We start from the raw sequence: 12707 nt of genomic DNA on the forward strand, positions 1-12707 counted from the left end.
GGGAGTCGTGGGGCCTGTGGCTCCCGGCTGGCTGTTCAGGTCTCAGAAACTCACCCGAGAGAAAATATAAATTATTTTTAATGTTACTATTTGTGTCCCACCTCCTGCTTACAATAAAATCATATATATGACCCTCCAAAATAATCTAGCATCTTCCTTGTCTGCATAGGTTCAGTCCAGAGAGTATTTGGCATCTCCATAACATTAAAAAGAACTATAGGTGAAAATAGCTGCTGGGTTTAATTTTACAGAATGTGATTCCAGGTAAAGAGGAGAGAATAGCATATTCCAGCAATAGGCAGGCACTAGCCTTCATGTGGAGAACCTAAATATATTATCTTACTCTTTGCTTGTGTGGAGGGGAAATGAATCTGTAGAAATGGGAATAGGGAAATCTTAGACATCTTATTTTCTGGGCTTGTTTTAATAGGTGGTCTCTTCCAGAACTGTTTTGTCAATTGGTATGTCAGTTCCCCAAGTCAATTTTATAAGAATAATAGTAATGCTCCTAAATAAAGATAATTCTTGGAAATATTTGCTATATGTTCACTTACCTTTAGTCACAATTCCCCATTTAAAAAGACTAGAATGTTAGTTCTGAAGGAGAGTAGGCACTGAATGTCACAGAGCTAGCAGGTAGCAGAACGTCTGAGATTTTTGCACACTCATTGGTACTGGCCCACGTGACCCAGGCACCCTGGTCTGGGCATCCTTTAGGGCTGACTATATTATGTTTCTTAAATGGATAAGTGAATATTATGAGAAATAACCAGCAATGCCGTGTAGACCTCTTTGTGAGTATTTTTTCCTATAATACCCTGGACAAGACGGACATGAGTCTGAAGGATAAATCTAATTCAAATAAGAAAAGTGAAGCTTCCCAGATTTCTGTAAGTACCAAAGGTATATGGAGTGCTTCTTACTCTAAAGGCAAGTGTTGGGAAAACTCTTTCAGGCATAAGTTTCTCCTCTTGGGATTCTAGCTTCAAGAACAGATAATTCAAACCCGAACTTGGCAGGGAGTTAGTGCCTGAAAAATGCCTCCCTCTACCTCTCCTGCCTCCACCACATTCTTATGAGCTACACAGCATATATGGCTTCAAGAGGAATTAAATTAATTAGCATTGTGGGGTGTGTGTGTATGTGTGTGTGTGTGTGTGTGTGTACATGTTCATGTGTATGCTAGTGCATGTGAATGTAAATGCTGGATGTCAGCCTCACATGTTGTTCCTCCAGTAGTAAACCATCCACCATGTTTTATGAGACACTCTCTCATTGTTCTGGAGATCACCAATTGGGTTAAGTTGTATATGCCAAAGCAGCCAGGACCTGCTTGCTTCTGCTTCTTAAACATTGATCTTATAAGTGTGTGCTCCCATACCCTGATTTCATATGTGGGTTCTGAAGCTCAAACTCCAGTTGTTGTACTTGTAAGGCAACTACCAACTGAGCTGTCTTCTTAGCCTGTGGTTAACAACTTGATTCCAGAGATGTTAGGATCTGAGATGCATGTTACACATCCACATATTTGCTAAGCAAGCTTATTTACAATGTAGCTATTGTATGCTTGCCTTTTGCTCAAGTTAGAAAAATAACCAAAATGAGTAAACATGCTGGTGGGAGGTTTGTTCACTTGTGATCTGTACATGTAAGAGATAAGAGCCAGTGTTCCCTAGTTCAGACCTGCTGCTTGCCCCTGGTGTCTTCCCACAGCTGTTGCTTGCCCCTGGTGTCTTCCCACAGCTGCTGCTTGCCCCTGGTGTCTTCCCACAGCTGTTGCTTGCCCCTGGTGTCTTTCCACAGCTGTTGCTTGCCCTTGGTGTCTTTCCACAGCTGTTGCTTGCCCCTGGTGTCTTCTCACAGCTGTTGCTTGCCCCTGGTATCTTCTCACAGCTGTTGCTTGCCCAAGGTGTCTTCTCACAGCTGTTGCTTGCCCATGGTGTCTTCTCACAGCTGTTGCTTGCCCCTGGTGTCTTTCCACAGCTGCTGCTTGCCCCTGGTGTCTTCCCACAGCTGCTGCTTGCCCCTGGTGTCTTCTCACAGCTGCTGCTTGCCCATGGTGTCTTCTCACAGGTGTTGCTTGCCCATGGTGTCTTCTTACAGCTGTTGCTTGCCCCTGGTGTCTTCCCACAGCTGTTGCTTGCCCCTGGTGTCTTCCCACAGCTGTTGCTTGCCCATGGTGTCTTCTCACAGCTGTTGCTTGCCCCTGGTGTCTTCTCACAGCTGCTGCTTGCCCCTGGTGTCTTTCCACAGCTGCTGCTTGCCCCTGGTGTCTTCTCACAGCTGCTGCTTGCCCCTGGTGTCTTTCCACAGCTGCTGCTTCCTCCTGGTATCTTTCCACAGCTGCTGCTTTCCCCTGGTGTCTGCCCACAGTACACTCCCAGTTCTTTTGGCTTCCTGGTCCAGGACAGCGAGGTCAAGAATCATCTGACTTTTAATCTCATGGGAGGACATACCCCTTCCAGGATAAGATTCCAGTTGTCTAGTTTTGTCATGGCACGGGCCGTGGCATCTGTGTCTTCGGGACTTGGCTGATGAACTTGTTATTTGGAATGGCTGTTAATATATTAATGGTCTTTTTTATTCTAAGTACCGATTTCCCATCTTACACACTACAAGAAAATATTTTTCACATTTGATAGGCTGTCTCTTTACTTTGCTGATGGTTTGCTTTGGTGTATTTGGTGTATTTTGGTGTATTTGCTTTTCGATTTCATGAAGTCATATTTGTTGGTTTGGGTGAGTATTTCGTGTGGTATTTGGTTATTTTTCTTTAAGTCTTTGTCTACATTCTAATTATTTCACTTATAATTTCCCCTAGCAGTTTCAAAACTTCAGGTCTTATATTGACTACTTTGATCCATTTGAGTTGATTTTCTACAGGGTAAGAGATACATGTCTAGTTTCATTCTTACACATGGATACATCCAGTTTTCCAAGAACAGTTTTTTGGAGAGGCTGTCCTTTTTTTTCTTTATTTTATCAGATATTTTCTTTATTTACATATCATGTGATTTCTCCTTTCCCAGTTTCCCCTCCAAAAAAACAAAACAAAACAAAAAACCCCCAAAACAAAAACAAAACAAAACAAAAAAAACAAAAAACAACAAGAACAAACCCCTGTTCCCTCCCCCCGCCCCCTGCTTGCCACCCCACCCTCTCCCAATTACTGGCCCTGGCATTCCTCTACACTGGGGCACAGAACCTTCATAGGGCCAAGGGCCGGAGAGGCTGTCTTTTTATAATGTATGCTTTTGACACCTTTTTCAAAATGTAGGTGGTTGTAACTATGTGAATTTTACTCCATCAGATTACATATATGATTTATGCCAGTATCTATTTTTTTTACTATGGGTCTTATAATATAGTTTATGAACATACTTTCAATATCATGCTTCTCACTAGGATTTGTTTGGCAAAAAAAAAAAAAGGTATTTCTTTGGCTATGTAAGGTTCTTAGAGTTTCTGCCTATATTTTAGACTTTTTTCTATTAGAAATGTCATGGAAATATTAAAGAATTCATTAGGACCATCTTTTTATGAGAAACAGTATTCTTCATTTCTTCATTCCTCAGGAGTCACCAACAAAAGTTTTGTTTATTTTATTTTGTTTTTTTTTCTTGCACTGAAAGACAATTTCTAGTCAGAAAACCTGGGCTTATGTCTGAGCTTCTTTATTTTTGAAGCCTGTTGGGCTAGGCAGGTGATAGCTTTTCTAATTATTTAGTTTCTCAGTCTGTAGAATGAAAATCATAAATTCTTGCTTCTGCCTTGAAGCCATGGTGTGGCCATGAAGACCAGGCATGTGTGAATGTTTCTGCTAATTTGAAAAGTCAGTGTTGTCAATTACCACTAATTCTGAGATAGCAGAGAAAAAATATTCTCTAAATGAACTGACCAATACGGAGAGTACCTTCACAGATGAGAAATAAACGGCGACTATCTATCTAAAATTAAAAATGCTCTTGCAGGAATAGATACATTATTTGGCACCCCTACATTGTAAGTTTTATGCTTTAAATTATTTCAAAATCACCCCATGGCTCAGTACTTTTAACGAAGTTGAGGCACAAGATTAGCTGCTAAAATTCATAGAGTTCAATATGGATTTGAACTCAGAATATATTCCTAATCTCTTTTAAGTGCCTCAGCCATTTAGGGTGTACTTTACATTTGAAAGTCTCTCTAAGAGACTTTTCCCTTATGTCTGTAATTATTCTCAGACAGCAGGTGTGAATAGTACTTTTAAAGAACTTTTCTAAGTAGATTGTTCCCAATGATAGGTCATGACTTCCTTCTGTTCTGGAATGTCTGCTTGACCAACACTTACAAAATGGAACAATTTTGTGTCACTGAGCAACCCTCTGCGGTTTTACTGTGTAAGGTGAAAATTCATTGGACAAATGGCAACCCTTGACATTATCACCTGCACTCCCCAGAAGCCTAGGCCTTCTTTCTGGTTTATATTTAGAAGAAAGATTACCTTTATAGATGCCTAAAAATTGCTCATGATTTTGTTGTAAATGACCATATTTACCAAATAAAATTAAAGCACCAAGCATTTTGAGACTTGAAATCTTTAGTGACTTGGTCACAGTCTTTTTGTAAATAACTGAATTTCCTGAAACTGAAGCACTGGACATTTTTATATTGAAGACATCTAGCTATAGCTTGACCTAAGATATTAGTGTAGTACATGTTATAACCAATATCAGTCATATCCCTTGTCCCCTTCTCCATAGGCAATGCCAGTGCCTTTAATGGACTATTAACATTTTTACATCTGATAACCAATTTTCAAACATCAAGGTTTCTACCAAGATCTATCTTTCATCAAAGTCTGATATGGCTTCATTCACAACTGAGACTAATGTCTGTTCACCTTTCTCACTGGGGCCTATACTGCACAGAGGGCCTTATCCCTTGTAATTGTTTGTATATGCTTGGCCTAGGGAAAGGCACGATTTGGAGGTGTAGCCTTGTTGGAGTAGGTGTGTCACTGTGGAAGCGGGCTTTAATACCTTACTCCTAACTGCCTGGAAGTGAGTATTCTGCTAGAAACCTTCCAATAAAGATGTAGAACTCTCAGCTCTTCTTGCACCATGACTGCCTAGATGCTGCCATGTTCCCACCTTGATGTTAATGGACTAAACCTCTGAATCAGTAAGTCAGTCCCTTTATAAGGATATGGTGTCTGTTCATAGCAGTAAAACCCTAATTAAGATACTCTTCCAGGATAAAGGATCCCCAGATGCTCAGGGCAGACAGTTCATGAAGTATGTGCCATTTTCCAGTAATGATCTTTACAAGTGGAAATTGCAGAATCCCCCATTTTCAGAAAGACCATCAGCTCTCATAGGTCTTCTAGATTCAATCTTGCTGATTCACTTGCCCACCTGGAATGACTGTTAGCAATTGTTCCAGGTCCTCTTCATGATAGAGGTAGAGAGAGAATTGTGGGAGACATTGGAAATTGGTTCTGGGAGCCAATGGGCTGCCCATTCAAGTCTAGGCTGATATTGATCAACCTTTTCTTTGATTCAACCTGACTAGGATCTTAATACTGCTGAAGATCGACTGCAAGATTCTGATGGGGGGACCTCTAAGAGGTCACCAGACAGCCCACAAGTTTATCTAAGGTGAGCCAGGTGATGCAGGAAAAGAATGAGAGTCCAAGGGAATATCTAGAAAGACTTTTTGAAGCCTATAAGACTGACACACTTTTTGACCCAGAAGCCAGAGAGCCCCAGTCAACTGTGAACATGGCTCTTGTTAATCAAGCTGCCCCTGACATCCATCAGAGGCTTCAGTGCCTGGATGACTTTGTGGGTAAGCAACTGACTGCAGAATCCCCCATTTTTAGAAAGTATCCATAGCTCAGAAGGTTTTTAACAACTGGAAAACTGAGGACTGACAGGCCAGAGGACTGGTGAAGGTGCTACTCAATGCCATGAGCCATAGCTGTCCTGATAAGAGAGAGCTGAAGGTAAGCCAGCCCCCACTGAAGGAAAAACCTATCTTCTATTAGTGAGAGACCAATGTATCTATTGCAAGGGAAAGGCCATTGGAAGAGTAAGTGCCTTAAGAAAAATCAAAGGGAGAGCCATTGGTTATAGAATTAGAAGAGCTAGATCACTGAGGGTGTCAGGGCTTAACATTCCCCTCCATGAGCCTGGATAACCATAAAGGTGGAGGGGAAAATCATAGACTTTCTGGTGGACACAGGGGTAAAACACTTTGTTTTGAGATGATCACTGGGGCCATTGTCAAGTTGCAAAACATGGATGTAAGGGGCAAACAACACTAACCCCTATCCATGGACTACATGAAAAAAGATGGACCTCAGAGTGGGATGGGTAACTCACTCATTTATGGTCATCCATGGGTACCCATATCCCCTACTGGAAAGAGACCTCAGGAAAATAGGAGCGCAAATCCATTTTGCCCCAGAGAGAATAGAAGTGTTGGATAAGAATGGCCCCATCCATGTTCTAGCCTTGGTCCTAGAGAGAAATACAACTATTCCCTCAATCCACCCCATCTGCAAGCCTGTTACTCCAGAGGTTCCTAGCAGAGTCCCCAAAGTCTTGGGACAAAAAAATCCAGTTGGACCCCAGTTCTAGTTCAATTAAACGCTGGGGCTACCCCATCCCAAATGAGGCAATATCCAAGGCCTAGAGAAGCCAGAACAGGGATCACCCTCACATTAATCAGCTCTGAGAGGCAGGTATTGAGTACTGTGAGCCCACCCCAAAATAATTTTGCTACAGTATGTAGATGATATCATGATTTTAGCCCCCAATTTGGAGACTTGCCAGGGGTCACATGAGACCTGCAACAGGAGCTGAGTCAACCTAGTCAACCTAATGTCTGCTAAGAAAGTACAGTTTTGTCTACTTGAGATCAGTTATCTGGGGTACATACTTATTGGGGGACAACGCATGCTTGCATCCATCTGGAAGCAAACCATCCTTAGCAGTTCCATCAACCCAAAGGTAAGTACAGGAATTTCTGGGACCTTTTGGGTTTTGTAGACTTTGAGTACCAGAGCTCAATGAGATAGCCAAACCATTATATGAGGCCACCAGTGGCCATGAAAACAAAATAAAATGGACCCCTGAGATGGACATGACATTTAAGACTCTAGGAAGAGCCTTATTGGAGGCTCCACCCTTGGTCCTCCTGGACATTCACAAACCTTTCCACCTGTAATGTGGGCCAGAGAAAGGGGATAGCAAAGCGGGTGCTCACCCAAACTTTGAGACCATGGAAAAGACTTAATTATCTAAGAAGCTGGACCCTTGGCCCAAGGATGGCCAGCCTGTGTCTGGATCATAGTCGTCACTGCCCTACTAGACAAGGATGCTGACAAAATAACCATGGGTCAGGAACTTGTTATCACCACTTCCTGTGCTATTGAGGGGACTCTCAAGATTCCACTTTGCCAGTGGCTGTCCAACTGCAGATTGGTACACTTTCAGGCTCTGCTTTTGAATCCCCCTAGCATAAGATATAACCTATCATCTGCCTAAACTCAGCAACCCTGCTACCTGACCCATCCTCAGATGTGCAGTATGACTGCTCTATAGTTCTGGGGCACATCTAGAACATTATGCCAGACTTGACTGGGAAGACACAGAATGTATCTACTTCACAGATGGAAGCAGCTTCATGCAGAATAGACTCAGGTACACATGGGGCAGTGGTAATGGACTTAGATTCTGTTATTTGGACAAGTGCTTTGCTGCCAGGAATTACAGCCCAGAAAGCTCTACCACAGGCTTTAAAACTGACAAAAAGAACCATAGCTAACATTTATACTGATAGCAACAGATGGGATTATTAACTGATGAAGGAAAAAAAACATAAAAAAAGAAGGAATACTTGCTTTATTGGAGGCATTATGACTTCCTCTCAAAGTGGCCATAATTCATTGCCCTGAGCATCAGAAATAGCCAAGGGAACAAGCTAGCTGATAAAGCCAAAAGGGAGGCCACCCAAGCTTCTACTACCAACATCCTGGTAGGTTGCTGCCCGCTGCATGCCCAGCCTGAACATACTTCTGTAATTTTGAAGACAAATTACGTTAGATGAAATGCCAAAGATTGTACAGAAGAGACAGGTGGTTGCTGACCTCTGAAGGCTCCACCATCCTACCTAAGGAATTTTCTAAGCCACTCATCCATCAGATTCATCAAGCTTCACACCTGGCCACTGAAAACTGAAGGAACTGCTGTAAGGAACAAGGTACAAAATATTTGACTGAGTATACTTGGTTGATCAGGTCTCAGACTGTGCTACATGCCAGGCTGTGAGCTCCTGAGGCCCCAATCAAGGAGCCACTCCAGGAACCAGAATCAGGTCAATGGGCAGGGGCTAATTGGGAAATAGGTTACACAGAAATAAAACCAGGAACATATGGATATAAGTATTTGCTTGTTTTTATAGACACCTCTTGGAGATAGGTAGAAGCCTATCCTACACAGAAGGAGACTGCCAACATACTGGTAAAGAAGCTTCTAGAAGGCATCATACCCAGGCATGGTTTGCCTACCCTGCTTGGGTCTGACAATGGGCCAGCATTCGTCTCTCAGGTAACTCAATCTCTAGCACAGGTTCCCAGGACCAATTGGAAATTACATTGTGCATACAGACTCCAGAGTTCAGGGCAAGTAGAGAGGATGAACCAGACCCCAAAGGAGGCCTTGACTAAATTAACCCTTGAAACTGGCGATGACTGGGCTTCTCTCCTACTTTATGTCTTATATAGGGATAGAAACACCCCCTATACTTTAGGTTTCTCCCCTTTTGAGATCCTATTGGAAGCCCCCTCCCATGCTGCCTAACCTTCAAACTGATATGTTAGTTGAATACAACCAACATATGTTTTTTAAGTCCTTGGAGGCCCAGTTTTTAAGTCCAGAAGCAACTGGAGCCTGCCATCTGCCAGGTTTATGAGTCTGCTTCTCCCCTTAGCCTCTACTACTTTGAACCAGATGATGAATTCTGGATTGAGAGACATAACCACAAGACTCTGGAACCTCAATGGAAAGGACCATACACCGTGATCCTGACCATGACAACTACTGTTAAGGTGTACAGGATCAAGTAATGGATATACCACTCCCATGTTAAACCTGCCAGGAAAGAGACAATCCAACGATTGAGGTCCTAGTAGAGGAGACTTCTAGGTGAACTACCACAAGAATGATGGAAGGTCACCCCACACCCTGTCAATCTGCTGAAACTGTGACTCCCGTGCTCCTAATCCTGATTGCTTGCTGTTCACTTTGCTGCACCAGCCACCAGCCCCCTACTGTATCGATGATACAACAACCTTGTCATCAAATCCACAGTGGCTGGTAAGAAGGCTGACTGGATTGCCAGTTCTTAACTCCGCTCTCCTCAGACTTAACACAGAACTGTTGATTACTGGACAGGGACTATGCATTAGAAATAAGGTACCCCTAGCCTATTCCCACCTCTGCAACCACACTGTAATCCCTACTGTTGCAGGACATACTTCCCACAGAAAATGCTTGCTGAGCTTGTATCTCAGGGCTTACTCCATGCACTTATGGTCTGGTTGTAAATATGACTGAATATTTTTATGTTCTAGTACAGCTTGTACTCAGAGTGACTCATTACTGCAGGGATGATATCTTCAACCAGCTAGCACCTCCAAACAATTGAGTTAAGAGGGTGACCATTTCAAGCTATGTTAACAGGTTGTTTCCTTGGCATATGGATAGCTAGAGCTGCTAGTGTATGGGCCTCGGCCCTACAAGGCCCTACGGATGGCAATAGATGCAGATATATAGGAAATGGAAAAGTTCATAATGGCCCTGCAGGGTTCCCTATCCTCCCTGGTAGAAGTAGTCTTACAGAATAGAAGAGGCCTAGATGTGCTGTTCCTCCAGCAGGGAGGACTCTGTGCAGCCTTAGGTGAGGAATGTTGTTCCTCAGCAACAATTTCTAGACCTCCTCAGCAATGGTTTCCTGCCTCCACACTCCAGTAATAGTTCTGGAATGTTCCTAGAGATGGAGTAAGATAAAGGTCAGCTACCCTGGAATTCCCTTAATGTGCTTTAATTCTAACCCTGTGAGCTCACTGGGTTGTCTATCTTGGTAATGAGATCTACACCATCACACTGGACTTCTCAAGAAGAAAAGGCTGTTTGTGTTTACATACTACTTGAGTCTGGGGTAACATTCTTCAGTGAATCACCATACACCACACCTGGATTTAAAACAAAAATATGTTCTTATATTATTTCTGTGCTTTTAACAGAATCCAGAACTCCAAAATTGTCACTACAACTGGTCAAAATGCAGAGAACAAAACTGACTTTTGGAAGTTCAACCCCATTTGATACATCTATAACTTAAACCACACATGGAAAGCTCAGTAAACTCTATGAAAGAAGGATGTAAACTGTTAGATTCAGAAGATCAGGCCATTGATTTGAGATCAAATCATCTATATATTACAGGAAAACTTCATCCATGAAATATCAACATGAGAAAGGCTATCATCACAACAATATAGTCAATACCATAATAAATGGAGGATAACACAAAGTAATCCCACTAAAATCAGGAACAAAACAAAGATGTCATTTCTCTCCAATATGGATCAATGTACTTAAAGCCTTTGATAGAACATTAAGAGAAAAGAAGGAAATAAAATAAATACAAATTGGAAAAGAGGGGTGAAGGTACTCCATTTTTCAGATATGATCCTATACATAAAATGTCATTCAGCAAAGCATCAGGACACAGAATGTCTTAATTACTCTTCTATTGCTGTGACAGGACACGATGACCAAGGAAACCTAACAAAGAAAATATCTGAGGTTAGGATTGCAGAGGTTAGAATCCATGATGGCAAAAATACAAGAACAGCTGAGAATTCACTTCTTAATCTGCAGTCAGGAGGCAGAGAGTACACTGTGCACTGGAGGAGGCCTTTGAAACCTCAAAACCCATCCCTCTGACGCAACTCTTCCAACACAGTGACACCTCCTGATTCTTCCCAGCTTCCCCAGTGGGGAACAATTATTCAAACATAAAGTTCTATGGGGACTATTCTTATTCAAAGCACCACACAGTTAAAACAAAAACTAGTAGCCTTCCTATATATATCAATAAAAACATATTGAAAAAGAAATCAATGAAACCACCCCATGTACCACACACACACACACACACACACACACACATACCCCAGTAAATAAGTTTAACCAAGGAAATAAAAAACTTCTATGACAAACTTCTATAATAAAAATGTGAGGATACTCAAGAAAGAAATTGAGGAAGACCCTGGAAGATGAAAAGACCTCCCATGCTCATGGATTAGAATAATCTATATTGTGAAAATGGGCCTTGCTGCAGAAGTCAAGATTCAAAACAATGCCAATGAGATCCAACAGATATTCTTGGCAGACACTGAAACAAATCTTCAAGTTAATATGGAAACATAAAAGACCAATGATAGCCAAAACAATACCTGAGCCATAGAAATACAAACAGCATGGTAGTGTTACAAAAGCAGACATACATCTTAATGGGATAGAATGGAGGTCTCAGATATAAGTCCATAAAACTAAAGATATTTGATTTTTTAACAAAGAAGCAAAATATATGCATTGAAGAAAATATAGCAACTTCTACAAATGTTGAGAAAAATCTTGGACAACAACAGTGTAATGAAAATTTTAGAATATTGAATTCTCTTTTTTTAAACATTTTGAACAATAGTGCTTTATTGAATAATTCTTATTCACAGAAAAATAAACTTTAATCTACAACAAAAGGCAGGTTATAAAGCGGAAAGCAGTTCTCATAAGTTTCCATAATGAAAGAAAGGTATTCATTAAATGAACAAAAAGGAGTCATAAAATTATATTCACAAATATGACAAAAGAATTGGTCATTCTTTCAGGTAAAGTATAACAAAAATGCAAAAACAGAAATTAAAGCATTACGCCAAATTAAAAAACAAGTTTGTTGGTAAGTATAGACAGTGATAAAATACATTTGCACAGTAATCTTAAATGATCATTAATAATATGTAAGCGCATAGTAAATGCCAAACAGCTGTACTCACATCTGCAAACTTCAGTCTCCAAAAGAGAACTTTACCACTCAACCATTACTGTCATATTATTTAATTTGAAAGTATCAGCAATTATCCTACTGTAGAAACTATATTAAGTACCACTTACTGTACAGAGAAATGAGTGTAATAGAATAAATAGTTGAAAAACACCTGAGTCTTCCATGACAAGTGGCTGGTATGGTGAGGTTTTCCAACCTCAAACTATGTCCCAGTAAGGAATCTATCATTAATTAGCTATATAACTTCGAGCCAATTACCTCACCTTTGAGTAGTTGCCTTAACAATAAAATGAAGTTGTTGGTGGTAAATGACTTTCTAAGGAAATTTCTAGCTCTGATAGTCTGTGATTTTATTATGTAAGGAAGAAATCTACACTGCGCTAAGTGTTTCAGAGTCAAACTAAAATACTAAGATAGGAATAAGTTGACTGTTTCCATTAAGAAGACTCAACTGAATTTAGTAAGAGTACTTTTTCTAGTTTTTGAAAAAGTAATTTAAGCAGGGCAGTGGTGGCGCACACCTTTAATTCCAGCACTTGGGAGGCAGAGGCAAGTGGATTTCTGAGTTTGAGGCCAGCCTGGTCTAC

Source organism: Mastomys coucha, unplaced genomic scaffold (assembly GCF_008632895.1).
Source record: "Mastomys coucha isolate ucsf_1 unplaced genomic scaffold, UCSF_Mcou_1 pScaffold9, whole genome shotgun sequence".
Taxonomy (NCBI): Eukaryota; Metazoa; Chordata; class Mammalia; order Rodentia; family Muridae; genus Mastomys; species Mastomys coucha.